The sequence below is a fragment of the Hipposideros armiger genome, unplaced genomic scaffold, assembly GCF_001890085.2.
Source record: "Hipposideros armiger isolate ML-2016 unplaced genomic scaffold, ASM189008v1 scaffold_470, whole genome shotgun sequence".
NCBI lineage: Eukaryota > Metazoa > Chordata > Mammalia > Chiroptera > Hipposideridae > Hipposideros > Hipposideros armiger.
In genome coordinates, this window is record NW_017731820.1 from 1,136,112 (window position 1) to 1,149,587 (window position 13,476).

Below are 13,476 nucleotides of genomic sequence, written 5' to 3' on the forward strand. Positions count from 1 at the left end.
GCAAAGAAAGCTCCAAGCCCTGAAGTATCCATCTCTTGGGAATATAATCTTTGCAAAAGCTGTGAAGATATAGTCACTCCTCAAAGACAGGTATTATATGGGTGCATCCATTGGTAGCCACCTTTGGCCACAGACTCCTCTCCACCCCCATTCTTCTTAAAGTCACTGAATGGATATTGGCTTCATGTTTTGAGTGAATTTACACACAGCTTGATAAAATGTGATTAAAGTGACGTCCAGAGTATATTCTGAGCCTTGGTTTGGAATGAGGGGTAACACTGGAGAGTGACAAATGGATCCAGGCCAGTGAACGAGGTAACAGGGTTACAATGTGTCTGGAGGTGTGACTCTTTCTAAATGTCCTCATTAAGACAACTTTGCAGTCCTCAGTTACGGCTCCCACTTTCTGGCCTTCTGTTAGCATTGGGAAGCCATTTCCTTTTCCTCGATTCCCAGGGAAGCATTTAGGTGTACACCAAATAAGTGTGAGTTCCCGGGAGAAGCCCACTCTCTCTGCTGGAAGCAGCCCCAGACCAGTGCGGAGCCATCGCGTTCAGAAAGCATCATGCCCTCAGGTTCTTGGTCGTGATTCTGCTTGCGGATGTGACCCAACAGATGCAGGGGGGATGTCGAAAAGGTCTTTGAGAACAGAAAACCGCCACTTCTAAAAGTTCATAACAAACCAATTTTTAAAGGGTGAGCCAAGTTCAGGGTTTGTCGTCGGCAAAACAAGCATTAGAGCCACACGTGCTAACGTCCTCCTCCAGCCTCAGCTCCCACAAACCGCGTGGACGCAACATCGGTAAGTTTCACAACAGTGACCTTACTTTGCATAAGGTGATGTTTGTCTAATGAATGGGGAATAGAGGGGCAGGGGAGGGTAGAAGGGGGCGTTGCAGGGCGAAAGGCACATTGAGGAAAATACATCTCGTTTGACTCTTTGTCGGCCATAACATGGCGGGATGAACTTATCAGGACATGGAAAAGAGGAAATAATTGTATTATTATTTTTTGAGAAAGGGTTTGTGTCCTCCCAAATGAACCTAGGTATGAAAGCTAACTCTTTTAAAGCAAGTATTATATGAGTCATCATTAGCGCGTGCTCACCTTTCCTTGGTCACAGAGGTCAGTGACACCTGACCTAAGTGATCCCTGTAACCAAAAGTTCCTTCCTACCAGCACCCTTTGTCCCTCCACAAACACGCCCAACATGCCTGCACTGGACCACAGCTCAAAGCCGTTTCACCAGGAAGAGAAGGCAAGGGTTCTTTTTCTGGTCACGTTTCCATGATCTCCCCATTCCTCGTCATTTGTCCTCTGGGTAAGTGGTAAGTAAAATCTCTTAGGACAAGGAGAGGAAAGACACATGCCAAGTCTTTACCACAGGGAGGAAACAAACACGTTTGTAAGTCCCCGGAATCGAAGCATGAGGAAGTTAGTCATTTCTTCTGAAAATAGAAATTCACATTATAAAATGTAAATTAAGATGTGACAGAGACGAAAAAGGCCACGATGATGAAAATGATGGATTTATTTTGTGTGCGCAAAGAGGAAGTTGGAAGATAAAATTCTTAAGTCTAGGAGGGCTGTAGCTAAAATGGGACACAGGGCAAGCTTTTCAGTCCTGAAGGAGATGGAGAGGGGAAACCTGAACTCGCTCACTAAGACCTGGTGTATCCGGGCTAGGAGCAGCTTTTGAAAGCCAGAAAGAGGGCACATTTAGAACAAATGAGGGGGAAACTAGAGGTCAGCTAGTAAGAATTGTTGCAAGCAAAACAAAACAAAACCAACATGTGGTTATCTTCCCAAAGTGACTGATTATTTCAGTAATTCCCCCACCACAGGGCGTTTAAAGGGAAATCAAGATTAAGGAGTCAATGGAATGAATATTTATGGAGTACCCCCCCCATGCTCACAGCATTATCCTGGATTATCAGGGTTCACCAGAGAACAACACAGGCAGACACAGCCCTGCTGTCAGGAGACTTAGGTTCTAGTGGGAGGAGAAGGATAATAGGCAACTAAATAACATGCAAGAAAATGTAATTTCTAGGCAGGAAATTAATTCCTTTTGGCAGGGTGATGTGACAGCATGACTGGGCAGCTAAGTTGGACGGGTGGTGAAGGGGGGCTTCTCTATGGAGGGGACGGTGAAGCTGAGAACTGAAGAGGAGTGAGCCTTGCAAAAATGAGAGCGCCTCAGTCTAGATGAGGGAATAGCTGGTGCAAAGGCCCTGCGGGGACAATGAGCTTGAAGCTTTAGACACTGAGAGGGTAAGTGTGTCTGGGAGAAGGCAGGGAGAAAACACCACCCAGCAGACTGAGAGCCATTACCACATATTCGGACCAAATTCAGAGCTGGAGAGACTCAGAAACAACTTGAAAGTTCTTTTCAGATGGGGGAAATGAGAAGAGAGAGAGAATGTGAGAATGAGAGTGAGAGATTGATTTAAAGGGACTTGGCCCGTTGATTGTGATTATAGCTGGTAAGTCCAAAACTCCATAGGTCAGGCTGGCTGGTTGGAAAGTCAGGCAGGACTTGTATGTTACAGTCTTGAGGGAGAATTCCTGTTTTTTCCAGGAACCCTCAGTTCTTGCTCTGAAGGCCTTCAACTGATTGGATGAGGCCCACCCACATTTTGGAGGGTAATCTCCTTTACGTAAAGTCAACTGACTGTAAATGTTAACCCCATCTGCAGAATACCCCCATGGCAACATCCAGACTAGTGTTTGGCCAAAGACCTGGGTACCAGAGCCTGGCCAGGTGAACCCATAAAATCACCCATCACAGAGGGTCCTTCTAAGGCACCTCATGGTGGAAAGCAGAATCATTTGGGACGTTTATGTGTTTGAGTTCAGAGGCAAATCATTTAGTCTTCTCTTTTCAGGCATGTCAGTACTCTGAAGCTTGGCCAAAATCATACCATCCCAAGCAAACAATAACAGGATGGAAAACTGCAGAGGCTGGGGGCTCCCTCCCTTTATGCAACCTTGAAACGCTACAGAAATAAAAGGAACGTGCCTGTGAGAAACCGAGGGAGGTGAGGCCCATTGGGCTGGCGGTGAGGCGAGGGTACCCAGTGGGGAAGGACCCTGTCCTGTGCTCCTCTGCCCAGGCTGCATCGCCCCTCAATCACTGTCCACCCTCCTCCCCAGCCCAGCCCAGCCCCGTAGGGGTCACTGTTAGCCCTCAGAGGACACCTGCATCCCACTAGTTGGAGGGAAAACACCAGAAGTTCAGGACACTTCACCAGTCCTGAGGTCCCTACTTCAAGCCACAGGCTGCTGCAGCCAAGGGGCAGAAACATGCCAGCAAAGCCTGATCATAGAGGTTGTTTGAGGGGCAAGAATGAGGGACCTGCTGCACACTGTCACCTGTGGGATCGCTGCTCAGGAGCAGGCCTCCTCCCTGCCTTAAGCTCACCAGCAGCTTCTCCCATCTTGCCAGTAAGTCACAGCCACCACTTCCAGGGAAGTGAGCTCATGGTGGGGGAGGGACGCTGCTATCTCAAATCTGGACTGACTACAGGTGACTTCCCGCATAGCTTGACTTCTGCTTTGTGGATGGAATATCAGACATCAATTGTGAAGCGATTACTTTTCACTGGTGTTAAGTGGAACCGGCAGAGCCTTCTGCAAAAGTGGTATTTCTGACACTGGGCCGGAGAGCAGGTGACGCCTATGTTTACTTCATCGTAAAGGAAAGGTTCTTGGTTAAATCACGGTCTTGCTGGAAGCCTGCCTTGGGCGTTGTCAAAAATACAGGAAGCTTCTGTGATATATCACTGAAGGATCAGGTTATAAGTCCTCTAAATAAAATTTACAGAGCTCATTGGCTTTTATTCCACGCAGTCACCATGGTATTCCCGTTAAATCACTCCAAGTGTAGCAGATGTATTGATTACTGCCAGACCTGTCATTACGAATTCCAGTTTAAGCACTGCAGGAGCGAACTCTAACATTTAATTGGTATCCTCGTCTGGTGTTATAAAATATAAGCCCGGGACATATGGGAAAGAAAAATGAGTCAGTGTGAATCATCTTTAAAAACACACAACCAGCCAAGAGAGCAAAGCAGATAGCTGACTTTCTTCTGAATCAAACTCGCTTGCCTTGACGCGTGCACTGTATTTATTATGTGATTGATTTGGAGGGAAGCACATATTGATCCTTCTCAAGAAGACAACTATTTTCTGGAACAATTGAGGAAAAGAAACCAACAGCAGCCATTGGGTCACATGACGAGTTTCCTGGAAATGTGGTTTGCCGCACTGGCCATGTCCAGACGTAATCACTAACAAGCTCCAAAGGATGTCTCTTGAAAAAACAGCTGTCACCTATGCCACCCACTCATAGATAACGGAGAGCTCTCTAGGTGAGACTACCACTCATCAATTCCCAGTATGGGGGACCCAACATTTGGGGGTGCGAAACATCTCAGGCCATTAGTGCACAAGGGCAGCACCGTGCCTGGTGGATCAAACACTAGCCCACAAAAGAGAAGGGCTTTAGGGGAGACATGGAGACAGGTGCTGGTCTGGGCATTGCGGGACGAGCTGGATTCACCTTTAATGGGGAGCTGCATTCAGTGGGAAAAGATTCATTAACTATTGGGCTGTCGGAAAAGTCATGACGCATTTTTGCAACGAAAAACATAGTAAAGATACGTCATGACTTTTCCGACAACCCAATAGCATAAGCAGACTCAAGGGAATTCTCTCCCAGGAAGGCAAGTGAAGAAAGGCAGCTGGAAAGATAGTGACGCTTTAGTGAAGCGGGCCGGGTAGCTCAGCAAGTGCTGGATACTGCTGGGACCCAGTGTTGAGGAAGAGCTTGTACAGTGACCCACGGGGGCCTTTGGACTATTCTAATACAAATGGAGGGAAAGTAGCCGTGGGTCAATGACCACCCCCATCCTGGAAGACACTGACGCTCAAGAGCACGTTTATGGGAATCCTATGGACCTCCAAACCCATGGAAGTCCTGTAGTGGCACTTAGAATTTACAAAAGGCACGTCCCTGCCCTCACCCCCAGCACAGATCAGGATAAGACATATCCTCTAGTACAGTGGGTCGCATAGCAACTATTCTAACACCGCCCATGTCCTGACCTTGGTAGGGAGGTGGGTCCATCCCCCAGAGGAAACCAGTCTCAGTACAAATCTGTGGGCTGAGGCGGGGGTGACTGGCTGTGTCCCCAGCTGACTGGGAACCCAGAAATAACTGAGTTGTGGCCAGTTGCAATGACACTTGTCTACAATAAGATCTGACATATGGGTGTATTAGTTTCCTAGGGCTGCTGTGACAAATGACTGCACACGTGGATGTCGTAAAACAGCAGAAAATTGTTCTGCATAACTCGAACGTCTGCCTGTGTCGTCACATCCATCTTTACACGGCTTTCTTCTCTGTGTCTCTTCTTTCTTATAAGGACACCAGCCATATTGGATTAGGCTCACTCTACCCCAGGATGACGTCACCTTGCCTAATTTCATCCGCAATGATCTCATTTCCAAAGAACGTCACATCATAAGTACCAGGAGTTAAAATTTTAATGTACCTTTTTGGGGAACACAATTCAGCCTTGAGGAGTCACCATCACACATACTCTTCCTTGATCAGCGTTTTCTCACTTAACAATAGAACATGGTCACATTTCACATCACTAATTAGTTTCTATCATTCTGATGGCTGCATGGTGTTCTGGCTGTACCCACTTGTACTTGATCATCTACCTATTTTGCTATTTTACTTTATTGTTGGACATTTAGATAGTATCTGAATTTTCCCTATTGAAATATTGCTGCAAAGAACATACTTATCAATAGATATTGTGTTTATCCATCATTACTTTATGATAAAGTCCTAGAAGTGGGATGCTCCAACAACTGGTACGTACGAGCGTATTTATTTGATTCACGTTGCCAGAGGGTCCTCCCAAAGATTTTACCAGTTTACACTCTTCATACCCTAATCAACTCTGAGCATTTGCATTTTTCTGTTTCTGCCAAATTACGAGGTGGGAAATGCTATCTGAATATTAATCTAATTTGCTTTCATTTGCATTTCATTGATTACTAATGAGGGTAAATAGCTTTTCAGATGTTATTAGTCCTTTGAGGACTCCCTGTGGGAATAAGATTGCTTCTGAGGCTCTTGGTAATTTTTTGTTTTTCAATTTGCACCAATTCACACTCCCACTGGCAGCCTTTGAGGATGCCTGGCTGATTTCAGAAAAGAGATGTGTCAATGTGAGATGGACCCACTGGGGAAAATCCAGCAGAGGAGGCCCCTTGGGCTGGGCAGGGTCTGAATAGAAGGGCATTTTCGTCAGGGAAAGTCTCATGTCATAAGAGTGAGATGTGTTTTTGAACCTGAGGATAAAGCAGCTAGGCGGGAGCCAGGGTAGTTGGGTGGGGCTCAGCAGAAAAGATGGTGGTGAGTTAAGGTGAGGAGACTTGAATTAAAGCCAGACTGCTTATTATCCTGTGGGCAAGAAGCCGTGACAGATTCTTAAGCAAGGGGGTGATTTACAGCTGTTGGCTTTCTTGCTTGATCAAATATTTAAATTCTCAACATTCATGGTGTTGCTAAATAGCCTGTTCTAATTTTCAAGTCTATCTTCTGCCCTCCCAATCTCCCAACCCCTCATCTGTTCCATTCTGCTCCACAAGCATGCCTCAGTATTTCCCAGTATCTACACCCCAACACTACCAGCACATGTACTGCACACACACACACATACTCACTCACACACACTCATACACACGCACATACATAGCCCCACCCCAGACCCCTTTGCCATCTGATGGTTCCCTCTGGCTGGAATCCCCTTGTTCCTCTCCTTTACCTGACAATTTCTTACCAAATCTTTAGGACCACAGCTTTTATTTTATTTTATTTTATTTTATTTTATTTTATTTAAAGATTTTATTGGGGAATTGGGGGAGGGGAACAGGCTTGGGGAATCGGGGAAGGGGAACAGACAAGTTGCTGTCCTTTTGTTCTTCAGTCTAGTTGTGGAGGACGTCGCTTCACTGGCCCATGTTGGCATCATCATTGCACTCTTCCCGGGTGAGGCAGTCGCTCCCCGGCCATTGGACAGCTGCTGACGGCGGCTCATGCAACTCATGAAAGTGCATGCCAGCTGCCAACCAGCCCCACTGCCGCCTACGCCGTCACCGGCCACTCACGGCAGCCCAGCTCCAGGTTGAGCTGTTGTTCAGCATCTTAGCTGTGGAGGGCAGTGTCACTGGCCCTCATATGTGGGATCCGAACCGGGGGGCTCTGGCGTCCCGTGACTGGTCTTAATGACACTGAATTGTGCACTTAAAAAATGGTTAAAATGGCAAATTTTTATGTATATATATATATATATAGGCCACAATAAAAAATATTTCCTTGTGGTCTCCACTGTGGAGGACGGACTGGGAACTGTTTTCTAGAGAAACACCTTTCTTGGACGACAAGGTTTCCTTCTCCGTCCACAAATCCAGTTCCCGTAACAGGCACCAGGGCGTCCCAGTTCTAGAGAGTTCCCCGTGACCCCCTTGAATGGCTGAGGCCGGCTTCCTGCCGGGCAGTCCCGCTCAGAAATGAGCCGCAAGGGCCTGCACCTGCCTCCCGCCCCTGACGCCGGCGCGGCGGGGCCCAGGTGGTGCCGGTTCTCACGCGCACGTGCGCTCCCCGGGCCGCGGCCGGCCCAGCCCGGGACGGGCTTGCGCAGGAGTTGGGAGCAGCCCGCTCTGGGCTGCGAGGAAAGGCAGCAGACACCCAGGATGTGCTTTTAACCCCGTCAGTTGGCGTCCTGGCTCCGGTGCGCCGTTGAGGGAGGTTTCCTTCGGAAAGGTGAGCGCACCCCCTCCCCTCCAGCCCTAATCTGTGGTGGTAACTTCTCCGCAACTGCCGTTTCTCAAGCGCAACATCGCAGGGCCAACAAGGAAGCCCATCCGAAGAGATGGCCTGGTTAGAGGTCTTTCTCTAGGCTTCTGTTTTTTTCTTGTGAGGCTACAGGGGACCGAAGGCTTTTCACGTGTTTCTGAAAATCCAGGAAAGGCAGAGTGCCAGGTGGTTTGCGTGGCGAGAGGTTGTGTGTTCGGTTGATAGGAATCAAGTGCTGGGAGAAACGGCCTCAGGCAGGTTAGGAAGCTCCCAGGTGGCAGGTCTGGTGCCCGGGTTCCTGCCCACGCTGCCCCTCAGGAGCCCTGTGGCCTCCTGTGACCCCTGTACCCAAAATCCCCGCGCTGCAAGGTACTTCTAATATCACTTCCGGCTCTCCAACGCGGCAGTGACAGTCTACGAAATTTGTACCGAACAGAAATAGAAAAATTACAGCTATGTGGCCAAGTCCCATTTTATAGGTTTATGGACCTGTCACTCAAAGCTGCTTTGTCCTAAATCGCTTGCTAGGGGCGTGTACCGCCTTCAGACAGCCCCGTCCTGGCTGCAAAGCTCAGGGGCTCGACTTGAGGGCCAGTTAGGACCCTGGGTGGCCACATTTCCCTTTTTATCAAAATGCTATTGCAAAAATAAATATGTAGAGAGAACGTTCTCTTGATAGACTGGCCGTGAGTAATTCTGGCTTCATTTCATTCTCATCTCATCCTCAAATGTTGTTTGTGGTGCTAGCTGCAGACACTGCCTGAATACCTCCTAGAAACGGCACCTTTCCCAGGATGGCAGAGGAGTTTTAACCTTCGGGCTCGCTTTCCTTTTGGGGCAGAGCTAAGGTCCCCTCGAGGGAAGGTCAGGATTCATCACTGGGGGAAATGTGAGTCGCACACAAACTACACAATGTCTTTGGAACAGAGACACTGGTTCCTCCGAAGTCCCCAGCAGGCAAGTTAATGAGGGGAAGGACTAACCTTTGTGGGCAAACAGAGCACCTGTGATATTGCGATTTATAAGGAACATATATTTGAGCAAACAGTAATACCTTGGTTTGCGAGCATAATTCGTTCCGGAAACAAACTACTTCGTATTGCAAGACATCGCTCGTTTACCACATTAAAATGTATTAGAAATGTTTGCTCGTCTTGCGGAACACTCGCAAACCAAGTTACGCACAATTCAAGGTTTTACTGTATGTATTTCTCACACTTATTTGGTCCTCGTCCACTGTTCCTGGCTCACAGCTACTAATTTCCTGAGCGATAAGAGGAATATATTTGGTTATAATAATTGGTTTCTGGTCTTCAGTTTCTGAAATGGCTTCAGTCCCATAAAGGTGAGATGGTTGTCTTGTTATTCAGAATGAACGCCTTTGCATCACAACTGGGTTTAGGTTAAGAGGTGACTTCGGGAGAGCACCTAAGGATGGGGGTTGGTTGCTGGGGGAACCAAGCACATGATGTGGGCGGGAACTTTCAGTCCGACCTCTCCCCCTCCCAGAACGGGCAGGGGCTGGTGGCTGTCTCTGTGACAAAGCCTCCATAAAACCCAAAAGGACAGGGTTCAGAGAGCTTCCGGGCTGAGCCCGTGGAGATTTGGGGAGAGCAGTGAGCTTGGAGAGGACAAGGAAGCGCCACACCCCTTCCCTATACCGTGTCCTGTGCACCTCCTCCACCCGGCTGGTCCTAAGACATATCCCTTCATAATAAACTGGTGGTCTAGCAAGTTCCCTGTTTTTCAGAGTTTGGTGAGCCACTCTAACACATTAAACCCAAGGAGAGGGTCATTGGAACCTCCAATCTACAGCCGGGGTTGGTCAGAAGCACAGGTAACAACCTGGACTTGTGACTGGTGTCTGAAGCGAGGACGGGCAGTCTGGTGGGACTGAACCCGTCACCTGTGGGGTCTGATGCTGTCTCCGAGTCGATAGTGTGAGAATTGAGTTGAATTGTAGGACACCCAGCTGGTGTCTGAGAATTGCCTATTGGTGGTGTGGGGGGAGAAGGGGGAACCACCCCACCCCACCCCCGACTCCACAGATTGGACCTGGGTCCACAAACCACAAAGTATTATACCTTGAGTGAAATTGCCGGAATGTGATGGGCCTTCTCCACCCATCAACATGCAGGAGAGAGAGGGTGCCCTCATATTCCTTCCAGTAACGTTAGTGACAGGGCTTCCATTTTAAATGCCTTTGGCAATGGGGAAGGTTCATTTTCATGGTTTGCCGTGGACTGGAGCCCACCACAAAGACAGTGGATGTGGTCAGCATGGCGGGCTTTGCTGGGGCTGGCAAAAAAAAAAAAAAAATTAGGTCCTGTCCCACGTGCTTCACCCAAAACTGAAGAGGGGATGTCATCATCAGAAAACCCATGACCCACTGCGTCACGTGTCAGGGACTGAGGGAAAGGGCAAGCAAGGATAGACCCAAAGGGACTGAGCGGCCAGGACAGCGAGCTCAGCAGCCACGTCGCTTTGTCCCAAAGAACATGAGCATTTGGGTGCAGAGGTTTGAATCTGCACTGGTCACAGACTCGGGTGTGCGAGAAGTATAGTCGAGCCTAATTTCTATCAGGAGCCCTGCATGCTGCCTGGGAGCAGAAAACGTGTCACTTTCTGGTAAATTTGGTCAGTTCAGATTTATACTCACGTTAAGGGTTCCTGCTTCTCAATGTGGAGCCTAAATTCCAGGCTTGCTTTCGTGGCATCCTCTGTTTGTTGCTGGCCTCTGCTGGTGATAGAAGGTATCCCACCAGGTCCCAGTCAGCCTGTCACCAAGCCAGCTTAGTGGGAAGAAACCCTGTTCTCATCAGATCCCAAACTGGACAGTATCCCCTCATCCTGCCACCACAGTCCCTTGGGTCCTCTGACCCCGTAGTTCCCCATGTGCCCAAACTCATGGCACAAGAAAGACTTAACTGTTCTCCTATGCTTGGTCTCTCTGAGTCTTCCAGGCAAGGGAATGGCAAGTGCAAAGGCCCTGGGGCAGAAGCGAGCATATTTGGGGAAACGGGGGTAACTGGAGAAGTGAGCAAGGAAGGGGCCAAGTCATGCAGGGCCTCTTGGTGCCATGGTGACAATTTTGTATAAATGTTTGCAGAAAGCCATTGGAGGATGTTGAACAAGGGAGTGACATGAACATATTTACCTTTCCTAGTGGGACCGAAGTAGATGAAATGACTCTAATTAGAGGGCTATTCCAGTAGCTGAAGCGAGAGATGATGGTTGCCTGAAATAAAGTGTTAACTGTAGAAGTGATCGGACACAGGATATATTTTGTTGGTAGAGACAGCAGGACTTGCTGTTGGGCTGGATACAAAGTGTGGAAATAAGCAGAAGGATCTAAGATGAATCCTGGGTTTCACAGTGGTGTCATGGGTTGGGATGGGCTAGACTGAGGGCAAGGAGGGATGGGGACCCGGAGGTCCACTGACCTTCAGAAGTGTGAGATGCGGGCCGGCGGAGTGGCGCGATGGTTAAGAACTGGCTTGGGACGCCAGAGGGCCCTCGTTCGGATCCCACATATGAGGGCCAGTGACAGTGCCCTCCACAGCTAAGATGCTGAACAACAGCTCAACCTGGAGCTGGGCTGCCATGAGTCGCCGGGGGCAGCGTAGGCTGCAGCCCCTGTGGCAGTGGGTTGCCATGGGCTACCGTGTGTAGCCAGCAGCCAGCGTGAGCGGCCAGCAGCCGCAGTGAGCGGCCGTCCAGAAGCCGGCGACTGATCTGCCTCCCCCGGGAAGAGCGCAATGATGGTGCCAACTTGGGCCAGTGAAGCAACATCCTCCACAACTAGACTGAAGACCAAAAGGACAGCAACTTGTCTGTTCCCCTACCCCAATTCCCCAACGGTGTTCCCATCCCCCAATTCCCCAATAAAATCTTTTTTTTTAAAAAAAGTGCCTAGTAGGTAGCAATGGTCCCATATATACAGTAAAACCTTAGATGCGAGTAACGTGGTTTGCGAGTGTTCCGCAAGACAGGCAAACATTTCTAATTTTAACGTGGTAAACAAGCCATGTCTTGCAATATGAGTAGTTTCTGGAAAAAATTATGCTCGCAAACCAAGGTATTACTATATTAGTGATTATGTTTATTAAAATAAACTTTTAGAGCTCGTAAGAGAGGAATGGCAGCTCAAAGAAAAGGATGTTGTCTTTTGGTGGGGTTATCAGGAAAAGTTTCATGGGAAACAATATATATATTTATAAGGGATCCTTGAAGGCTTGGTAGGATTTAGCCCGGCAAATACGAGGAAATGCTGAACTGCGGAAGTGATGACGTGGGCGGGAGGCAGTGAAGTTGGAGAGGCGAGGGCAGCGTATTGTTCCCACATGGGGCTTCTGAATTCTCAAAGTGATCCTTACGTAAGTGAAAAAAGCAGACAGCCGTTGAGTGTCTATCATGTTCCAGGCATGTGCTAAGGTCTCAAGGCACCGTCTCATTTGACCCTCACAGCCCCCATATTAGCAAACACCCCACTGCTCCCACTTTAGAGACAAGGGGTCTGAAGCACTGTTTCCCGAGGTCACACTTCTGACAAGTCGGGGAGCCAGAATTTGAACCCAGTTCTGACTGGCGGAGCCCACATGTTTAAAAGGAACCCACAGGACGGCTGGTGAGAAAGACCAGTCACGGGATAAGTCACATCTACACAGATACACATTGAGCAAAATGCACAAGACAGCGTGGGACCCATAGCCCAGCAAGGCCAGGGGCAAACCCATGGCAGCGTGGGGAGAAGCACTGCAGGAGAGAAGCAAAAGCAAAGCCACCACCATTGCCAGGAGCAGCCCTCCTTGGCCCACACCCCCCAAAACCAGGGAAACGCACCTTTCCTGCACATCCAGTGTTGTTAGCTCCCACTGGGTAAATTGAATTGATTCTGAAACTACCAGTGTAATTATTGTGCTCTCAGAGCGACGTAACTTACCTGACCACCTCACCTCTCGTTGTAGGGTAAGGAAGCAGGTTTTATCTCCACCAATTTCAGGAAGCCCACGTTTAAAGACTTCAGGTTCCTGTCATTAGGCACCTAGATTTTTTTATAAGAAGAACAGGTCCAATTTTGGCCATTCCACTGGGAAAGCCCCGTCCCTCAGATGTTCTGCCTTTTCTCTAGAAGCTTCCAGGTCAGAACCAGGGCTGAAATCCCGCCTCAGCCAGCGCCTTGTTATCTTGGTCACCGCATTTCAGGTTACGTGAGCCTCAGGTTGCACATCCTGACAAGTTTATTTGCACATTTAAATTTTATTCTGAAATTAGAAAATGTCTCTGGTGTATCCTCAGATCAGAAGCCATGCAGGCAGGGTTCCTCTGAATAAACCCACGACCCAGAACGCCCTACACAGCAAGGTCCTGCTAGTCTGCCCCACGGGGGACACCATCACTCCTGCCCTAGTGACTGCAGGAAATAAGTCTCTTCAGTGTCTTGTCAGCAGGAAATTACAAAGGGATTCAAGGTGAGGCCTAATCCCTCCAGAGGAGACAGAGCATTGAAGACAAAGCCAGTGACACCATTTTTTATTTTTCCCTTGGTAGAGGGTGTGTGTGTGTGTGTGTGTGTGTGTGTGTGTGTGTGTGTGT

At 48.7% G+C, this 13,476-nt stretch overlaps 1 long non-coding RNA gene across 1 annotated transcript in view; it reads left to right on the plus strand.

The window, feature by feature from the left end:
• The first annotated feature begins 7,619 nt into the window (after nucleotides 1–7,619).
• The window catches only part of LOC109395449 (uncharacterized), a 21,019-nt gene continuing 15,162 nt past the window's right edge, over nucleotides 7,620–13,476 (plus strand). Inside the window, exon 1 of the long non-coding RNA XR_002126667.1 lies at nucleotides 7,620–7,848. This is a non-coding gene — a long non-coding RNA (uncharacterized LOC109395449). The remainder of the gene's footprint in view (nucleotides 7,849–13,476) is intronic.